We start from the raw sequence: 22,284 nt of genomic DNA on the forward strand, positions 1-22,284 counted from the left end.
TTGGGGCTTATAATTCAAGTATAAACCCAGAGACAATTGGAATGTAAAAGAAAATTAGGCATGAGGAGAAGGCAAAAAACAAATGTCTTCCTACATGTGAGGAAAAATGGGGATGGCAAACCAGGTGTCTACTGCACAATTGCTGGCAGTTTGCTGTGGAAATGTGAGTTATGAAGGACGGGTTTAAGCTTTAGCTGTGGTAACTCTCCTATGTCAGAGAAGTTGTATGGCAGAATCATCATTTGGAGAACATTTCAAAGCGTGACAAAGACTGGTTCAATCTGTAAGCAAAGGGTGGAATTTAGGAAGTGTTGTGGTAAACCATGGCAATGACAGTAAGTAGCCTGTGTTTGGTGTGGTGGAGAAACCAAAAAGAGTGAAAAGAGGAGGTGACATGGACAAAGTGGGACACTGTAGCAGCATTTGTCCCACATATGGGACACTCTGTAGTAGCACTTTGCATTGGGTGTAATGGGGACAAGGCGGAGACTGGAGACAACTTAGAAGGTACATGAAAATTGTTGTATTGGTATTGCACTAATACTGGGCTGTGCTTCTTAGTAGTTTTCAAAATTATTTAATATTGTTTTCATCATTAATAGAACCCCTAAAAATTGTTGTTTACCCTTCAAGTCAACAAATGGCCTTGTGCAGCAGTGTGGTCCTGCTGGTGCTGACTGGTTTAAACCAAATGCAGCAAAATGGCCAAGCTCTTAATTATTTCCCACTGAAATGAAGGATGCAATTCTGTACCACAGCCTGGCAGGGGGGCTCTGCAGAGAAGTCAGTGCTTCTCTGGGAAATCAGTGTTGGTAAGGTGAAGCCCTAAGGCTGTGGTGCTTGAACTGGGGTTTCAGAGATTGTATGAAAAAGTTTGGCTGATGTAGATGTACAGAGTGTATTATTTGGAAGTGACCTTTAATTTCATTTGTTAGACATGCATAGGAATAAACATAGTTAGAATTCTCAGTCATAAATTCTTCAGATTATAGCTTCAGTCGAGTGAACTTTATTTTGCTCTAAGAACGCCCTTTGTTTTTGTTTCTATTTTGCTTACTAATGTAATGGCCCTAAATTCACTACTGACAAATATCTTGGAAGTATTCTGGCTTGGCTTTTACTGCTGGCTCTTATCTCTTTTAAGTAGGGTTTATTAGATGAGATCATCTACAAAGGACTTATTTCTGTTATAAAATGGAATTAAAAAAAGTAAAAATACAATTAGTAGCTGTTCTCTTTTTACTCAGTTTGAAAGATTAGAATATCAATGTCAAAGAGAATAACTGGGTTTCTGGAGTATGCTATGCAACTTTTGTTTTATCCTGTTTTGTCCTCTTTTGCTGTACTGTCTAGGGGAAAGGATCAGAAGAATTTCATTCTGTTCCTCATCATTATCTTGAGGAGAGGTTTTCCCTCTCAAAACAATCCTGAACTGAAAGAAGTTTTCAGTTCCCAATATGAAATGACCACCAAACACATACATTACGAAGGCTTAAAAAATAAAAGATGTTAATCCCATTAATATTATAATTCTTAATACTCTCTGCTGTCCTGTAGATTGTCTGCTTGAGGTGGCATTGTAATATTTTAACGTAAATATCTGATTCAGACACTGAGTTTCGACATATTAAATTTCTCACAGGTTTTATTTTTACAGTTGTGACCTTCAGTACCTATCCTGTGTCTTTTAAGAATTTCCTCATCCAGGGAACAGATTCGTTGGCTTAAGAATAACTGGTAAGAATACTTACTTATCTTATTCTCATAACATTTTCTTCTACTTATGGATCTGAGTATACGTTTGTTTTTCCATATAAAACTGTGCTAAAACAGAATACCTAAATTAGATTTTAAAGTCTGTTCTCACATATTATTTTACATTTTCAAGAATACAATGTTTATGTCTTGCAAAACTTTATTGTAGTTCTTTCAGGGTATAGTGAGCTACAAATAGATTTTTTTCAAGAAAAATGTCTGCTTGGTGAAATCATGAGCATTCATCTTTATGCAGTTGATATGTAATAATTGTGTTGGGGATGAATCATCATTTATTACTTTATCATCAGACTGCTGATTTAAAAAACCCATGACATTCCTGATTAAATTCATTTTATCACTTTTTGGGTTTGTTTTTTTTTTTCCCCCCGTAAGTTCAATAGAACATCTCATGCATATTATTAAAACCCATATTCTGTTGTATATTAGCATGAGAAGAACACCCATGAAAATCAGTGGGTGGAGGGCTGTACTACATTGTATATGTGATTTTCCTCTGAGCTATTCCAGTGCAATAGAAGAAAAGCTCCTGTAAAGTCTGAGAAATCAGATTGGTGTGGAAATAAGTGTGAAATCAGAATTGGGTTATTTGGCCCTCAGTTTGAAATAAAAGTCTAGCTTCCTAGGAAATAACTAATAATTAATTCCACATTCTACATGCATTAATTGATTCTTAAATCAAAATTTCTGATAGCTGCTGCTCCCAAATCAAATTCTTATGTTATTTCTTTATTATAATTGTTATACTGGATTGTCCATTCGTTTTTATATGTTGGGAATCAGTAGAAATTGTGTGATTCAGTGGAGTTGTGCTGATTTATAGCTGATGTAAGTGAGAGGATATCCAGGCATATTAAAGCTTCAGTAATGCAAATGCATAAGCAGGTATTGAATTACTGATGCTAATGGAATTACTCACGTGAGTAAAGTTAAGTATAGACGTAAGTGTTTTCAGGATTGATGTCCATACTTATGAATTTATATCATTTAAGAGTATGGCTCACAATTTTTAAAACTTACTAATTGAATGTGAGCTACCGGATTTTATTCTAGACAATTGACTCAGAAAGAATTACAGTGACTTGATTCTAGAATAATTCCATCAACTTCAGAGAAGATATGTGGATTTTTTAATGTTGTAAATAAGGATGTAGTTTGACCAATTCACTTCACTGATCCCTACTAATATCAGGAAATACTTGCCAGAGTAAAGGAGGAGCGCAAAACCGGACAATTAGTAATACAAATGGTTTCAATCAAATGGTTAAATAGCTCAGCAAAGACGTGGTTCGTTTTGTAATAGCATTTGGAATCCAAATAAAACCATCTGAGAGATGTGCTGTTTGTTGTGATGTTAATACAGAAAACAGAAAACTCTCAACACGTCTTCAGTTTCAGGGGGGGTGTTATGAAGCCACAGAATATTAAAAAAAAAAAAAACAACGAAAAAAGAAAAATTTCCAAGCCCACAAACTTAAAATACACATGCAGAAGCTCCTAACCGATTCTAATTAACAAAGCTTACCTTTCTCTTGACCATAGAGGTCATCATGTAAACTATTTAAATTGATAGTAATATTATGCACCACGAAATTAATTTTACATTGTATACAGTTTTTATTGTGACTTTATCTTGTTTCAAAAGTGCTTACTTTCTGATTTTGTGGATATTACTGACTGGATTACTTTTATTTTGGTTTTTACACAACAGTTATATTAGAAATTTGCTGTTTTATTCTTACCTTCTTAGTAAAAATCCTTTTATCACACAATGGGTAATTTATATCCATTACCAGCCCTTTCAATCCTTTTCAGTGGTGCTGTCAGTGCCTTTGGCACAGTAATGATTAATGTGATCTAATAATAGTGTGCCATTATATTACCTTAGTAAAACATGTACCAACATCCTATTCAGATCTACCAAATTCATAGCTTCCTATAATATTTTTGTTGAAAGACAGGATTACTATTTTTCAAAGCGGAATTTTTTTTTTTTTGCCTTTAACATATTTAATGAAATTCACAATTCTTTGCCATGGTAATCTTTGTGCATGCATTTGGGCTTGATGGGTGAATTTTATATCATTCTGCATTATTATGATTTGTTAGGCAAATTGTTTGACACGTAAAGAGAGATATGCATTACATTGTTTTGCTTTGTTAAGGGTGCATTTTAAGCATTCAGTACCTTCTGATTATTCTGCTGTATTTATCATAGCGGGTATATTTAGATTGTATTATGCAAGAATAAGCATTTGGGCTAAAATGTGTCTCTTTCTGCATTCTAACCCAGATACTGCCACGTACTGCAGAAGGCAAGCTCCCTGCTCCTCTGCCCAGCAGTACCAGTTTTGGTTAAGTTTATTTGCTGTGGTTCTTGCTCTTTGGCACTTCCTTGCTTCTTTTTTTTTTTTTTTCCCCTTTTGTAGAAACGTGCAAATAGTGCCCAACTGTGAACTGGAAACTGGCATTGTGCAGTGCTATGTCTCTGGTTTTCAACCCAAGGTACACACATTTGACAACCAAATTCATGTGTGTCTGCCCTGTACTTGAGGTTCACTCAAGTGACCCCTAACTCCAGCTGTCAGGTAGTACCAGTTCACCTGAGGAGCAGAGGGACTATCCAGGGGACACATTTTTGGTAACAGCAAGTGTTGTTGCCTTTAAAAATGTTGGAGTTCTGTATGTGTGACTGCCTTCCAGTCATTCCAGTTACATACCTGATGGATGCAGTGGGGGAATTTGCTGCTGCTCTTGCTCTAAGCACTGATTCCCCCAGTCCTCTGAAACAGGCAGGACTTTAGTCATGGCACTCTTTCCACCCTTGGGTTCATCTATTTAATAATGCTTGTAATCAGCATGGCTGAAGAGTTTGGGTAAGACTGCATCTTTGCAAAGCATCTTAAATCTTCATCACCTAGAGATGTCATTATTGCAGTCAGGGAGTCAAATACTTAACACTGTCACAGTAAAATCAAAATGAAACAGCATGTCCACATTTTAACTCTACTTTGTGATGTTCTGTTAAATACATACTCTTACTGTTTCATCATATCACAATAAATAATGAATGAGAAAAATATTTTAATCTCGTCAATACTGGCAATGTCTAAAAACAAGCAAAGTGTGTGTATGCATTTATGTGGATTCCTTATTTGATTTAGGCTAAGCGATACAGCTGTAACATGATTTGAAATATGCAATCAATGTAAACGAAGAAGAATATTTTGAATGCAGTATATAAACTGTGTGGTTCTTTAGACATAGTTTTAGGAAAAGAGAAAAAGATGAGGATTGTCATACCGTATAACAATAGTACTAGCACTGGAAATATATGCAGCAGCTTTATTTTCTGCCACAGTAAAGACAATCTTAAGTCTTGGTCATTTAAATCAAAGACATTCTCATCTCTTCCACATAGCTGATTCTTCATGACATAACAAGAAATGAGGGGGGAAATAAAGCCTGAAATCTCGGTTTAACATTGTATTCAAAAGGTTTAGAGAAAGTTCAAAGAGATGCTTCCCTGTTTTTAGTGGTAAATAGTTATGTACAAAAGAGAAAAGCCTTTTATAATGATCTCTTCAAAATCAGTTTACTAATGGAGATATAATTTGTTAAAGCTCTAACACAGCTGTACTGGTCTTGAATTAGAGATGCCTTAGGTTGCACTGTAAGTCACTGGGCAGTCTATTGTGCAGATTGCATTATACCTTACTGCTTTATTACTCCTGGATCCTGCAGTTTCACTAGTCAGGACCAAGCCAAAATGAAAAATGGTGCCTTCCTTTTTTGGACTGAGAATAGAATGGTCAGTGAAATATTTCTCCCTCATCTCTTTACATGCAACTCAAAATAGATGTGGTAGACTGCAGAATAGACTTCTCCATGATCTAAAGCATTTTCAGGGCCTGGTTGGTTGGCTGTTATGTTGCTCCTTTCAGTGAGAGGTTGTTGTATGAAGTACATGAGGCACCAGGTTCATCGGGGTAGTTTTATGTCTGTTTATTGGTAAAGTAAGATTTGAAGTCAGTGAATTGGCCAGCAAAGAATTATTTCATCTGCACATATTTCCATCTTCATGCTGATGGGACAGAGGCTCTGATGTGTCACCTCTGGGAGTAGGGCTGGTTAGAGGAGGGAGAAGAGGACCCTGAGGCAGGTGCATAAGCTGTTGAATAAAAGCACCATTACAGTTCACTGCCCTTGTTTAAACTCCTACCCCTGTTGCTGTACTGTCATCCTTAACACACTTGGGTAGGTGAGGAAGTGGCTTCTTTTGTATGACTGTGAAAGAAAGGCCTCCCAGTAAGCAGAGGAAGAAGAATAAAATAAAATTTAAAAATCTTGGCCTATTCTTGAAAGATAGAAAAGCACAAGAGGAAAGTATTTTTGGCTTTTAAGGCTAATTTTGTCTCTTATGAGGCCATCAAGTCAATGAGTAGAAGTGGCAACTGGTAATTCTTGGGTTATATTACTAGCCACTGAATTACTGTGTGACTTTAGTAATGAAACATAAATGTTCCTTCTGTTCCCCAGTGGGCATAATACCATTTACCTGTCTCAAAAATGCTTTGTAATTTAATTAACACTTGGAGTGCTCTTTGAGATCCTTAGATAAAAGCAGGCAAAATGAGTCAATTGTTACAGAAATCCCAATTTATCCCCATTTAAAAAAAATTACACTTTGTCTTGACTTTTTCAAACCTCAAATAATGTTTGATAGGAGTTTTGGGCTTTGTTCTTACTGGTCCTTAGAGTCACTTATTCTTAGTGATTTGCATAGGCATGGTGTAGGTAGTATTACTTTTTTTTGTTCAACAGAGTATTTTGGTGGATCATAAATTACCAGTCCCTGTGCTGGGAATCTATTTCTGAGAGAAGCATACATTTTCAGAGGAGAATTTGACTTGTGCTAGACAAGTTGTGCATTATTCTTCAATATATACCTTTCATTGTTTTGGGGAAAAGATTTCTTAATTTTTAGTTGTGCACTGGATGTAATAGCTTGGTCTTTGTTTCATCAAGTATGCTAGTATCTTGCTGTTAAATTACATGATTGTACTATTGTAACTACAGCTGTTCAACAACCATTTTTAATTAACTCATCCTGCCCTGGCCAGATCGCTGACCAGTGGCCAAACCAAGGATTTTCTTGGTATAGACAATCACTGTCTAGAAGTACACACTGATCCACCTTAGACTGAAATATTTAATTGTATATATACTTTTGTTTGAATATATACTTTGTAAGATGTGCAGTTAAGTTGATTTTTGCGTCTGCTCTGACCTCCAGTAAAGGTTTGGCTAAGGCAAGCACAAACACTTGCAGCAAGTGAGCTGCAGCTTCAACCCATCCATGCTTTCCATCTTGTTTTGGAAACAGCCAGACCTCTCTCTCAAATCCTAAAGCCCATCTCTTTGCTCCTGGGTACCTAATTCATTCTCACCCTTTTTCCTTGGCAGCTTCATTCACTTATGTGAGCTTTTCTTTTCAGGGACTGTGCAAAAAGCACACACATACCTGGATACAGCTGGGCTCAAAGTAAGGTTCTTGGCAAAAAGTCTGTGTTCACACATTTTCTCCCTTTTAATCTACTTTCTGCCACTATCTTATTTTAACAAATCAAAAGGAGTTTAAACACCCTTTTAAATAAGAAGATATTCTCAACAAGCATCTCACCACTAGCAAAAAGCAAGGCTCACTTGTTTGTACACAGCCTTGATGAAATATCTCAAAGTTTTGCTGAGCAAGGCTGCCATTCCCTTCTGGTATCAAAAGTGCCATTATCTTGAAGTTTTAAGTTGTACTATTTGTCTAATAGCACATAATAAAACTGACGAGGGAGTTTATACCTTTTATATTCTTTCCTTCATGTTCTCCAGCAGTTGTTTCAGGAGAACCCTTTTGGTCTTGATTTGATAGTTTAAATAGACAGTCCCATGCAGTTGTGACAAACCAAGGTCTGACTCTCAGCTTTTATGGAAATCTGGTAAAGCCAGAATAGCACAAGTGATCTGCCACTGCTTTTTGAATATTTTAGAGCAACAGAAGTTCTGTTTAACAGAAGTTGTTAATGTTTTTTTTTCTGACTCTACAGCTGACTTTCCTTCTGTATAAGTTTTACTTTTTAAATCATATTCTACCACGAAAGGTTTGGAGGAGAGGTAAAGAGGGAGATCTTTGTGAAATTCATCCCTCTGCCCAGCTGTAGTGACAGGTAACAGTGCTGGGCAGAAGTGCAGTAGCACTGTGGACACCCGCACACGTGTAAAGGACTCTCTGAGACCAGCTTGCTTTCAGAACAGGTGAAAGTGTGCAACTGTAATGCCCAGTCAAAAAGCAGAAGCCTCTCTCCCTTTCTCCCTCATGCCCTTCCTCTGGAATATTACATTTTTACTGAAAGTGTGTGTGGATAAAAATAGAGCACATGTTAACTCTCTTAATAGTGATCTCAAGTGTTGCTTTGAATGGACATTGTCCTCTGAGCTAAACACTGGAGGAAAATTCTTGTGTTCCTTTTCTTTCCTGTGGGTAACTGCACATTGCATAGCTGACCAAATATGCCAAGACTATGGAAAAAAGAGAAAATGGCAAGATGACTATTTCCCCAAAACCGTAAACACACATTGCAGCCTGGCTTCTTATTTGAGAATGCAAGATTTTACTTTTTGAATAACTACTGTATTTTAACAATAGGCATCAAGTGGTTGCTATGTGATACACAACAGTGTTTTTCATGAACTTTTGGCTGCTGAATAAGCCCAGCAAATATGGGTTCTTACCCTTTTAGTTTTCTGGGTCAATTCATTTTGCACAAAGGAGAGAATGATAATTTGAGTTGTAGGCAGAGAATGTTTTCTTCACATGGTAGGAAAGATGAAAGCTGTTTTTATTTGATTTCTTTTTAAATTAAAAATTATAATTCTTTATAGAGTTACAAATAATTATCTTATTACTAAAGGCATCCTGTAAACTTGTTAGAGTCTTTCTCTGTAAAATAGTTGCTGATTGTCACTGCAAACTAAAAGTGAGAGAGAAATATAAATATATATGTGATGCGTATGTGTGGAAATGTTTTATTTTTTTTTTTTAAATACTATTTGATTACTTCAAAAGTAAAAACCTGGGCAAATGCTTTTTGTTTGCTGGATGGTGCTGGCTGGTTACAGGCTATATAAAATTGTTTTCTGAACTGCTTTTCTCTAAATGCTCAGTCCTCTCCTGCTTATGGGTCAGAGAGGACAGTGTCTATCAGATTTAGTTGGCTTCCTGATGGGACACCACATTGAGGATGCTTTTATGTTCTTATCTCCTGTTCTTCTGTTGTTGGAATCCCATGGAGCAGGATTTTTCTGAAAATTGTGGATCTAAAATCTGTGTGAGAGCAGGGGCTGGCACTCAGTAATGGGAGGGGAGGGGGCAGGTGAGGTGGCAGAAAAGCAGGCAGATGTCAACAGCTACTGGGAACACCACTGAGACACAGGATTAATGCCAGTTTATGGAGGGAGGAGGAAGACTCCAGAAGCAGGGATAAAGGAGGGTGTTTGGGGTAGGGAAGGAAGGGCATTCAAGTTATTCAAGGGAAGGGAGAGAAATTATTTCTAGCTGTGCAAAGGTATGAGATGTGTGCCTGTCTCTTTAGTTTCTCAGCGCTAAAGATCTCCTTTAATTGTAATTAGCTTCTGCAGTAAGTACACTCACAGGGACCTGTTCAGGAAGGCTTTGGTGAAGAAAGAAGGGCTGGTTTTGGAGAGGAGTGAAAGTTGGAAGAGTGCTGAGGGCAGATCCATGGTATTGAAAGATGAAGAGTTTTGGGCAGGGTGAGCAAGGAGATTTAGTTTAAGGATTCAAGTGCCACTAAGATAGGATGGGTGGAAGGTTATCATGCTCTTTTGTGAGGTGTTTCTAAACCAAGAACTATCCTATCCTGTATCAGATGTGTAGGGGCCCTTGTTTGGACTTGTCCAAATCAATGGAGAACATAGCCTATGTGGCAAATTCAACAGGGCTTTGAAGGGCAGGTAGTTGAACCATTGATGTCCTGCTTTCCTCTGTTGGTGTTACATTGGATTTGGTTACTCCAAGGAAAGTACAGTTGTAATTACTTCTCCTTTTCCTGTCCATGTATGACAGCATCCATCAGTGCTCATCCACACAATTAAGTGTCACAATGAGATGTGTTTTAAAATGAGAAAGAGGTACAGATTTCACCTGAGCACTGTGACTGTTCATTTTCTAAGGCTGTTCATTCTCACCATGCTGCCAAAATGCAGCTCTAGAGCAAGCTCCAGAAAGGCTCCATTTCATGCCATCTTTTCTCTAATCTGGATATAACTTCAGTGAATTATCACAGTGGCTGTAGCCCTCCATTTGTGTAATTTACATAATTCCATTAGGTTGAATAAATTTACACAAATTTGTACCAGGTGCTTCTGCTGAGAAGGTTTGTGTTGGTTATTTTTGCTTTGGGTTTTTTTGAACATAGTAAAGCTATTTATGCATATGGTTACTGTGGCAGATATGAGTATTTCACCTTACTTAAAGAATTACATTACAAAGGAGAATGGAGTTACAATATACCCCAGGTCACTGTGTCCTGACAATTTCCAGAAAATTCTCTTTTTCTCTCTCCATTTGCCCAGTTGCCCTTCTATTAAAAATATTTATTGCATCTTTCTAGTTAGGTTCATTCAAAATCCAGTTTTGAGGGACATACCTTTTCTCTCTGGTCTCAGACACTGCAAAACCCCCACCCCAGATGATAACAGGGATGACTTGCTCAAATTGAAAGAAAAAATCTTTCATGGAGGATACTTTTTAGTTTTATTTTATTAGATGTTTCATGTAAAGCATTGGGATGATTTTCTCTCTCAAAGTCATATCATACACAAAGCTGTCTTCAGGGCTGTTTCTTCTAGTTCACTGGACAGCTGTTCTGCCTGAAAAGAAAGAAAAGATCATATATCAATCAAAGACTTCAGGAGAATCCTTATGTTCTTTAGCTAGTAGGAAGATCCTAACTGTGAGTTCTTGATCTTCTGACTTCTGCTTTTTTCAGTTTGGAGAACTGCATTGATATATTTTGCAAGACTATCTGTTGAATTTATTTTTTTTTTAATGTTTCTTTTGTGTGTCGTTTTGATGCTTGGAGGGTGTTACAAACTCATCCTCACAGATGACAGCCACATCACAAGCAAAGAGTTTTCTTACCCCTGTGACTTGATTCATCCTCTTCTGAATGTCACTATGGGCAGAAATTAGTGCTACTTGGCAGAAACAAGGTTCTCTGCTCTGCTCTGCTGGTGCTGAACTACTGATTTCCAGTGGAAAAAGACTAAGAGGCTGAAGGATGTGCCCAAGCTGCAGCCCTCTTAACTTGTACAGAGGTCTGTATTTACTCATCATTCTGCAGTTCTGTAACTCCCTTACAATGAAATAACTAACAGGGAATAAATTTCTTTTTTAAAAAAATATATGTTATTACTGTTTTTACGTTTACCCTAGTCTGTCATGCTACTTTAAAGAAGATTCAAAATACATTAAAATTCCTCGCCTTTAAAAAAATATTCAGAATACTTTGTACAATTTACTAAGTGATGTGTATATACAGTAGCAGAATTGAGTTTACCATGTGTCCTTTCACCTTTAAGTGTGGGGTGAAACACATAAGTGAACTTGGATGCTGCCATTTTAGCCTAGCAGTGATTACATTCCAGACTGGAAACCACATCCCTGGTGCAGGGTTTTCCGGCCACTTTACATTATGAGCTGAGTGTCAGAGCTTGATTGCACTGCACAGGTAGACTGGGACCAGGCTGAAGGCTGGCTGGGACACAGCAGTAGCCCAGAGGAGCTATTAAGTGAGCCTAGGCATTTTTGCACAAAGGAAAAGGAAAGACAAAACTAAACTCCAAGAAGAGTTTTGTGTCCACCTGTTGGTGCTCTTCAAAGCAGTCGTGCTATGTCAGCATTCGATGGTATCTTCAGAGCCCAGGCAATGCCACGTGGGGCTCAGCAATACACAGATTTGCAGTGTTTTGATGTGTTTTGCTGGAAGAAACCCTCTGTTCTCTAAGCCAGCAGACCTTGACTTTGGTAAGGCTTGCAAGGGCTGTCTGGCCTGGATTCCTTTATGTAGGATTGCAAGCAAAATTAAGGCATGACGCAGTTAATTATGCAGTAGAAAAGAGGTATGAGGAAAGGAAGATGTGCCAGCATAATTGCAGTAAATTCTTGTATTTACATATACTTAAAGTTGTTCTGATCCAAAATTTCCTGGAGCGAATGAATTTATTGATTCTAAGCAGATCTTGGATCATATCGCTTGCCACATTGGATCAGAATATTGGGCCATCAAGTGCCATTGATTATGACCAGGAGCAGAAAATTTAGAGAAAGAGGCAAAAAACCTGTGATCAGTCATTGCAGAATAAGCTCTCCTGAAGGATGTTGTAATTATAAGCAGGACTCATGGCTAGTGTGCACAACATGATAGCTCCAAACAAAGGGAAAACAATGGGGATGATTTAATTCTCTTTTGCTTTGAAATAGAAAAAGATCAGTTTTATTTAATCAATAGACTCCAGGGTTTGATGTATGGATGAAAACTTACAATCAGTGGAATAATATTTCTGGTTAAGCACTTCTCATCAGGAACTTGTTTGACCTGTGAGCTGCTTCATTTTTTAAACTTAGATGTCTCTATTATAGAACTTCTAAAGATTGTTGCAGTGCCAGCATGGGGAGTGCGTGCGTGCTTTAATAGGGATGCATCTTGTAGGAGAGGAGATAAACCTTTTTCTTTGTACACAGACACATACATGATTTATCAAACATATTGTATTACTCTGTCTTTACAGTAAAACGTACAGTGGATGTGAATTACTCTATCTGTGAAGGATTAGAAACTCTGATGTTCTGTCTTGTATTCAAGAAGAGGATTACTCTGTGATAACATGCAGATAATTTACTTTTAGTGAGATATTGCAGTTTAAGGACAGCAAAATCAACTTTCTTGAGGTAAAAGGAATAGGAGTTGGTATAGAATAATACAGTGTAGTTGACCAGTCATAGGAATTTCAAGAGAACATCAGAAATATATCATTATATATTTATTGAAGAGTTCCATTTCCATTATCCCCAAATGATCTTTTGATTTAAAAGAAATAAAAATATGTTGTAGATGCTGAGTACCTTGAAATTCACCAATTTTACTGCATGTATTGGCGTGATTGGCAGCATTACATGCCAGTAGCTCATTTAAATATGAAACATCTGTACGTTATTATTTAGGGATTTTTCATCTGTTGATTTTAGAAATGAGGGTTTTATGAGTCCTTGCATGCATAGTTCTGTGTTACTTATATACAGAAGCAGTCAGTAATGAAAGAATAGGCCAAAAATATACTGTATATGGTCTTGTGATTAAGATAGAAAATGCAGAGTGAATGAAGAAATACAGTATGCACTGCATTTGATTTTAGGTGTGGCAGCAGCAATTATGATTTTGTAACAGTGAATAACATGACAGTTCAAAAGCACAGTGAGAAGATTATGCTTTCTTATACACAACAATGTAAATTCTTAAAATAACAATGTAATTTTTACATTTTTCACTGCATATCAGGATAATCCAATTTAGAACAATTTATTCTCAACAGGTATGGTAAAAATAGATATATCATTCTGGAGCGTGGTATAATACATTAATTTTTATGAGTGAGTTATGAAGATGTACAACTCAGGACCTAGGATAAACATCATATTCCTTAATTAATCCATTACATTATGGCACATATGTGTCACTTTTATTACCCTAAAATGAAAAATGTTGGGGAAAGCAAAGTAAGCTGGTGGGTATTTTTTTTCTGTATTAGAAAATCTTTCTTCTAAAATCATAAAAATCTAAAATCTAATGCAGCAAACACTATTAATGAGTTAAACATCTGAATTTCTTGAAGACTTGTAAGATAAAGAGCCATCATTGTCTGGTAATCGTTCAAATACATTCTTAGCTCAAATATTTTAAAGATTCTGGATGTAGTTCCTACATGTTTAAATTAATCTAGACCACTTAAATTCCAGCTAGAGAATACAGAGGAAGCTGTGATGGAGCAACAATATAGGAACGGTAGTGGAAAATGAAGAAGAAAGCATTATCTGTCGCTTTAATATCCTAAAATGCCACAATATGGGTGCTTATAGTTTCTGAAGCCACCTGGACAGATCTGCAATGAACCTTTCTGTGTTATGGATCTTATTATAGGTTTTAGCCAAGATTCTCCCTTCTGCCCTGTCATAGATCTCCAGTAAATCTGGTGTATTTGTTTAAAGGACAAGAAACTCGTAATTTCTAGAGGATGGGTGTCAAAATGCCCCTTTTTGCTTGATTGCTCTGGCCTCAGCTTAGGAGGTTGTTCCCTTCGTCTCTGAGTGTGGGTGGGTGTCACATTTTAAACTCAGAGTTTTATTTTAAATGGAGATGAATATTAGGCTTGTAATTATAAATATTTTGCATTTACAGAGGAGGATCTACAAGAGCTTTCATCGTCCATCGATTAAAGAATTAAACCTCGCCACACTCCAGCCAGCCAGGTAGGTTCTGTTAGTCCTGCAGGTCAGAGCAACTGTGGGATGGGAAGGGGGGATGATTTTCTGAACACTGGTCACGGGAAGAGCTATGCAGGGCACATCTTGAAACAGGCTCCAGATATCCCTCACTTCCTGGTCTGAGGCTTCTTCTCAACAGAATTTATCTGTTTGATTGTCCAACATGGGAACTGTTTTTTCCAAAATGTGGTATTTCAGTTGTATTTATGTACTAGAACTGGGTGCTGAGGCAATCACTTGCAACTCATCTACTACACTGTATAGGAACTTCCTAATATCAAACTCATAAGTTTATGAATGTGTGTTTTGTGAGCCCAAGAGCAAACGATCTTTTACATATCTGTGTGAATACATTTTAATGTGATTTTACAATGTGAGGTTATCTGTCACTATTTGTCATTTCTAAAATCTGATACTAATAGAATTTAGTATTTGTCATTTTACATTAAAATAAGAATAGACATAAGACAACATAAACCAAAACACTATTAACGGAAAAATGAAATTAGAGATTATTGTGTATTGAAGACATGAAATTTAATACAAATTAACACAATACAAAGAAATATGTTTTTCTGCTATCTCAGCATTAGAAGAATAGCTCTGCTTTTCTCCATATGTCTGTGTCACCAGGTTGTTATTTCTTTTGTTTAGTCATATAATAGAATGTGTTGAGACATATTATCCTCAACTTGTGTAACAGCCTACAAATACTGATTGCAGTTTGAGCTTGTTATGGAAAAGTATTGCCCTGTGGATTGAGAAAATGACCAACAGCGGACTATAATCTATGAAGCTGAGAGTAAAATTGCCAACTAGAGGTCATTTTTCAAACCAAGGGGCAATAGTTTTCTACTATAAACTGAATATTACAGTCAGTATATGTTTTATTAAACCATTTCAGAAACTTGGGAGCAGTTTCATTTAAACTTCTTGCTTGATGTGGCTCAGAGAACAGGCCCAGGGCAGCTCACAAAAGAGACCTGGCAGTCTCTATAATAAATATTCTGTATACTCAGTAATTATGAAGGCTTTAGGGTCTTTATGGTGAATGGCCATATCCTGCCACCATTCTGAATCCTTAGCAGCAATTGAAGTCATTAAGATTTGTGTGTAAAAATCAGTGCAGGCCAATGTTTCTCACTGTAATACTATGACAAACTAGAGGCAAACTATACAGAAAAGCCAATTATGGCTATTGCAGTCTAAAAGATTAAAAGGAAAGCACCTTTTCCTTCTCCATACTCTCTTACTGCTTTTCTCTCCTACTGAAGTGTGTAGATGATGACAGTCATACAGGGGTGATTGCCTAGTGCCTCAGTCAATGACAGGATTTCCAGTCTGGAATAACAGAAATGACAATAATGGACAAAGGGAAACCTTTAACCTCCTACTCTTCCTCACTGTGCTTATTCATTGAGTTCTGCCACCCTGTGCCTGGGGAACAGAGGTGCTTCCTGCAACCATTGCTCTGAGGGACTCTTGCTGTCAGTAGTTTGTCAGTACAAAGTCCTCAGTGGATTTTAGGTTTTAGGAAGAGCGATGGGGAGTTGTAGCTTCTCTGCAAAACAGGGGAGCAAAGAAATATCAGAAAGACCACAGTGTCTTGGGAAGAAGGGAGCAAAATAAAGCCTTTAACTTTTTCCTGAAGAATCCCTGATAGAAGCATTTTGTTTAGAGCTCTTTGTGGAACTTCTCCTTAACTACTTCTGCAAGCATCAATGTCAACTACCCTACAAGATTTCTGATTCTCTGTTTTGGGGCAAAGCTCATGGTCTGATCCTGGTTTTGTGGCATAACCATGTCACAGTCCAATACTATTGTGTTGTCCACAGTACACATATTTCAGTTCCTGCATGCCTAAGTTGCAAATTCATGTGACAATCATGTCTGTAAATTGTGTATTCTCATAACCATAATTAGAACTTTCTATCTGCATTTGCCAGATTAATGCATAGTTACAGCTGTAGCATGGGCAAATTAGGTCCAAATATGTTTTTGTACTTGGAGTTTTTAAAAACCAAACCTTACACCCGTATGTGTGTAAATATTATACAGACACAGACATAATTTTCAAATGGTCATATTTTAAAGGTCTACATAAAACTTCACCTCGGTAAGGGTGATGGATTAGAATAATAAAAAATGGAGCAGCAAAAGACCTGTTATACATCTAGTCCATCTTCTTGACATTACAGGATTGTTCCCTACAGAGTACTTGCTAACACTTTGTCCAGAGCAGGTTTAAATGTCCCAAGCAGTGAAGTTCCAACTAAAGTTTGACAGATATAATTCAAAGGATATTTTTCTGACACTCCATCTTAAATTGAACAGTTTACCATGTTATGTTGGTCATAATTTCAGGGTCCTGTCCTGTGTGTATCTCCTTGGTGCTTCCAGGCTTCTAAATATTTGCAAAAAGTCTTCGTAAATTACTTTGATATTTACCATGCCATTTTCTCTCATCCTCTACCTAACACTGTCACTGGGCAGATTGTGTGGGGTTTTTTCCCCCCCAAAAACTCTCTTATAGATCAAAAGACTGGGCCAAATAAAGATGATGCACTGAATTTAGTGTTGCATATATTGCATAATATAAACACACACTATATATAAGATTATGTATCTACTCTGTGTTCATTTCTAGGAGGATGTTGTTTAGAGGACTGTCTGATTGTATTGGACCCTCTACAAACATATAATTAATCTCATTTTTAGAAATGCTTAGCTCCAAGCTGAGAGTATAGAAATATAGGGTTATTAGTTTCTAGAACATTTTTATTATGCACTTTCTATTTTGATTGACAACTATTAGTATTTTAAGATGACAGAACTAAAACTTATGCTGCCAGATAGCATCAAATGTAATGTATGCTAAGTAAACAGAAGCATGTGAGCAGGATAATATTTATTGTATAGTTACACAGCAATGTGGTAAGAGACTAGAGAGAAAATTATTCTTCAGGAAGGATATTTGATATTTTACGCTTTTTAGAAATACAAACATAGGACTGAACTTTGCACCCTGTTTCCTCAGGGTAGCATGCAGGTTTTATCATCTATCTTGGCTGAGTTGCTATTGAAAGCTTCCATTCTTCACTTCTTTTCTCTCAAATTGCCTGTGTAGGAGAGGAGAAGAACCAGTTCTTTTCCTGGAGAGCTTTACTTCCAAGTCATTTGGTGGGGTGAGAGGCACAGTCAGGAGAAGTGTTGTGTGAGAGGAGATTCATGAGGAGAAGGATTGGAGCCACTGTGACCAAGTCAGGTTGCACTGTCTCATTTTGAAAAAACAAAACAAAAAGAATTGTTACTATGAAGATGTGCAAATTTCCCACGTATTTCTAGTGAATATTTAATACAAAGAAATTAGAGGTAGGGCAAAAATTACATAGCTTTTAAAAATCAATGAATAAAGAGACTCTCGTTTTCATGACACAGTTCACCCATCTAAAACTACTTATGGAATTCAAGTTAAAAAGAAGAAGCTGGAATGTTCAGAACCTGGTTCAGAGGGTTGTGCTTAGGTCTGTGTGCCTCAACTGCCATGCTGGAGCCAGGCCTGGCTTAGAATGGGATGGCAGAGATGTGCATCTCATAAAAACACGTATAAACAACACAAACAAAGTGAATGAAAATGTGAATTCCTGTGCTAGGTGAACAAGTAAATGAAAAATAAAATTAGCATTAATCAAAAAGGAGGAAGACTTTGGGTTCACTTTTTTTTTTAAATTAATTTCAGCTTACATCCTTTAGAGTGAAAAGTACTCAGTTTAGTGTTGCAGGAAGTTTGCCAAGCACAGAATATATTAGGCAGAAGTACCTGGTTTAGCTTGTGTAGTGAAAGGAATAAAGCAGTGTTAAGCTGGTGCTCTGCTGGTGCTAATATTTTGTAACTTAGATCTATCTTGACTGTTTCAGTCAAATACCATGTGTACCTATCTTTAGCAGAAGAAATTCTAAGAAGCAACTCTTAAATTATACTCAGTTCAGGGTTTTTTAAACATGTGATGAAGAGCAACTGCATGTGTCCTTTGCACAGCATGAACACAAGTAGCTGTAAAATCACATGAAAATGTCATTAGGCAGTTGGGTTTGGTAAACTCGGATTAACTGGAGAAGAGAAGGAGAATAGGAGGGATTGATACATTTCACCATTATTTGCAGTCTTGGGTAAAAGACTTTTTGCAGTCATTGAGACAAAAAGTATCCATGTGTGGGGTGTTTTAATTTTTCTCTGAGCATGCCATTTATTTATTTATTTATTTATTTATTTATTTAAAAATACCTGATCATGTACATTTATTGTGAACTGTCTGGTGAAGTTCTGCATTCATTCCTTAAATACAACCCATTGTATTTTACTGTCCTAAAATTCTCTCTTGGATTATAACCTCCTCTTTTCTCTTAAGTCTAAGTGGTTGACTGCTGCAGCATTCATCCAGTGCACCTTCTGCATTTCCTTCAGCTTTTCCATTCCTCGAAAATGGTTCTCCTATTGACTTGTGCTTGGCACCAGGCTGATGCCATTAACAAAAACATCAGTCTTAAAATGTTTATTATGATTCTTGATTGGTGAGAGAATTGCAGGTGCTTGTGGAAGTCCAATTTGTGAATAGTAGTTCTTGTCGATCAAGGCAATGTGTCACTGTGCCTGACACACTTGTGAATTGTTATCAATCCTGTTACCAATTTGTGTCTAATCCCTTCTTGTCCATCTGTGATGCTTACGGTTCATCTCTTTTGGGCATTAATATTCACGTTTCAGAATGATACATCTAATGACCGATCTCACTTTGAGGGAACAGTGCCATGTTATGATGGAATAAAGTGTCATGATGTCTTAGGTAAATAAGCCAATTGGTATGGGAAGGGAAAAAACCCCTTCATCTGGCAGTAAAGAAAATAAGAGGAAAAGCTCTGGTGTATGATTCTTATTGAAACAAGTGTATTACCCAGTAGAGTATAAATGAGGAAATGTGCCATCTGCACCACATTTGTAGTTAGAGTGAGGGTGGTTATATGGAGGTTGGGATTATGTAAAGTGCATTTCAGATAACCTTTCTGGATTTTGAGCCATGGTTCCTGTAAACTTCTCTATTGTAGTCCAGCCCACTGCAAATCATAATGCTTTGTTCTGAGATTTGGGAAGAATTGTGTCAGAGATGTTACTCAGAAGGACCTCAGCTACAGCCTGAGATCATCAGGGTCAGGATTTCAATGCCAGTACTGTTCCCATTTAAGTATCTTCTTTGTCTCCTGTGTTGTAAACCCTATCCTCAAAGGCTTGCTTAGGGTTGGCTAAATATTCCATGAGAGCTGCAAACCCACCAGAGATCAGATGGAAAATATGTATATACTGTGTGTGTGTATTGTATGTGGCAGCAAGGCATAGTGATGGAGTAACACTTTAATGTATACAGTATCTTTATTATGCAGTCAAGTGGGGAAAAAGTGGATGTTTCTATTTATCTGTGGGGGTTTTTTTTGTCTTGGGTGTTTCTATCTTTGACTGATACAAATATTTTGGAATCTAAACATATCTCTGCAATACTGTTGTGTCTTTGTTCTGGATTTCTTTCATCTTAACTTATCAACACAGTATATGAGCCATTTTATCCTACAGTGTGATCATCATCCTAGTGTGTATTTGCTCATTAATGTCAGGTTAAGATCTAAAGAAATGCGAAAGTAGGAGTGAAATTTCTTTTTTTTTTTCTTCTTTGTTTGTACTAATCTTTTTATACTAATAATGATGTGAAAAGGAAAACTACAGTACTGTGGCAATGGAAAAAAGAAAAAGTATACACATTTTCCACAAGTGCTCTACTGCTTCCAGTCTTGGTTTGGCTTAAATATTAGAACTCAAACATGATCTTAAAACAAAATTGATCAAGTCTCTCTGCAGGAGGGAATAATTAGTTTGGTATTTAGAAATAATTGAAATATCCTAATAAAATATTCCTTAGAAACAAATGTATATGAAATGCACATTCTAATATTTGTATTTTTTCACTGAATAGATTTCTTTTTTCACCCATGTCCTTTGCATAAATTTATGAACACTTGGTTAGGTCTGTTTTTGTATACCTGATATTCATAGTAAAGAAATTTTGAAAGGAGAAAATACCATGGAAAAATGTAAGATCTCATAATTATTTTTAAACTGTTGTTGGTTGTTAACAGGACACTTTTGTTACATTAGCTCTCTTCTCTCTTTTTTTTTCCCCACACAGTTATCCTAGAAGTGTTTAAGAAGGCTTTTGCCTTCCTTAGGAAAATAGGAACAAAATTAAAACAACTTTCTGATTTTCAAGTAAAAGGTGAAATTTTCCTTGAAGGGTGCAGACAGGAGAGAGAGATGCAGGAGTGGGCCAGGGAGACCACAATTTATGCATCAGGGTTTGGATGTTTTATCTAACTTAAGGTGTTGAAAATTCTCACAGTTGGAGCCTGCTCTTCTCCACTAAGTAAGCAGGAGTAGAACTGTTCTAATCCTGGTCATATGCAGCAAAAAATGCTGGATGAGTTGTTTGGGGAGTGTGAGGACAGCAGTGAGAGTAACCCACAGTAGGTCCCATGGGGAGTGACAGGGCACTGATCCTTGTGCTGAGAACGAGAGTCAGAGGAGGTTTCCCAGTTGAGCAAAACCCTGAAGCACAAGGAGAACTCGAGGTATGTGAGTTGTTTTCGGGAGGTCAGTTCCATGCTGAAGGTTTTAGGTGGACCACTCTCATTCCTCGCCCCCCACCCTTCTGCTTAACCATCCAGCCATTTACACTGCTTATTTTTATTCCTCAGAATCATTCTTTCCTTTTGTGGGGACAGGTCACCACTCACAACCTCACAAAAAAAGAAAAATAATAGTTAAGAGTGTGTGTTGTCTTGAAAACTTTTTAATTTGATTGACGTGATTTCTAGCATACAATATATTCTCTGAAGTTTGCAGGGGGAGCTATGCAAATGTTTTTATGGAGCTGAAATGCCTGGTTTACGTTCGATGTTTTTAGATTGTTAGGCTATATTGCAATACAGCATATTAAAACATAAATGACAGAATTCAAGGGCAGTGTTTTGACTTTTCTAAGGTAAACGTTTCCATATCGCAGTGTCAGTTTTGGCCTGTTTTGGGTTGGAACCAAATTGTCTGCTGTAAGTTTCATTTTTAACAGATTTACCTATGCTAATGACTTTAGCAGCTATGACTCTTTCATTTCAATCCTTCCTGAGAATCACCATGTCTGCCTCTACTTGTTGCTTTATTATTTTTTGGAGCTGCCAGTTTTCAGCCCTCTCCCTCCCCAATAGCAGGAGGCACAGAGGTCTTTTCTCTGCATTCAGAGTATGAGACACAAAGAAGCCCACAGTCTAGTTACTGAGCTAGGTTTATTGCAGTAAGTTGGCATTGTAGGGCACATTCTTCCCAACATCTTGAAGCTTTTAGCAAGTCTTTTCTCTTATTTGAAAACTGACACAGTTTGGCTTCTGTTTATGAAGGAGTCACAGCCCTGCAACACTGATTTGCGTTTTCCTAACCCTGTTCTGGTGTGCTTTCAATAACGTGGCAGTCCCGTGTGAAACCTTGCAGCTTTATTTACTACATCAACTTTAGCAGTAGGCAGTGCTTGATTTTATGTAGAACTTGTGGCAGAAAAGTTCCAGAAAAGTAAAAGAAAAGGAGATCTAAGGCAATTTTTTTCTTTATTTTTGTACTATCCTGTTTATGTCTAGATTTTTTGTTTATAATGATGTTATTTATTATAATAATAAAATGTGTTAAGACTTGCTGGATTTCTCAGCCTTCTGGATCAAAGGTCCTCTTTATTGACAGGCATTGTCAATGTGAACTTTCCCAGATCAGACAAATATTTTATTTTAAGAGACTGACCTTCCAGCCT

General features: G+C 37.0%; 1 protein-coding gene across 8 annotated transcripts in view; it reads left to right on the forward strand.

Moving 5' to 3' along the window:
- Positions 1–22,284, forward strand: part of ZNF536 (zinc finger protein 536) — a 345,963-nt gene that overhangs the window by 52,454 nt on the left and 271,225 nt on the right. For 4 of the 8 annotated variants that reach the window (XM_051805694.1, XM_051805698.1, XM_051805700.1 and 1 more), the window contains exons 2-3: positions 1,643–1,737; positions 14,304–14,374. The exons of 1 other annotated variant lie outside the window; for it this stretch is intronic. The gene's annotated coding sequence lies outside the window, so the exon portion shown is untranslated. The remainder of the gene's footprint in view (positions 1–1,642; positions 1,738–14,303; positions 14,375–22,284) is intronic. 3 more of the 8 variants (XM_051805695.1, XM_051805696.1, XM_051805697.1) reach the window with 1 other exon arrangement.

The sequence above is a fragment of the Manacus candei genome, unplaced genomic scaffold (assembly GCF_025592945.1).
Source record: "Manacus candei isolate 608988 ecotype Guabito, Panama unplaced genomic scaffold, ASM2559294v1 h1tg000065l, whole genome shotgun sequence".
Taxonomy (NCBI): domain Eukaryota; kingdom Metazoa; phylum Chordata; class Aves; order Passeriformes; family Pipridae; genus Manacus; species Manacus candei.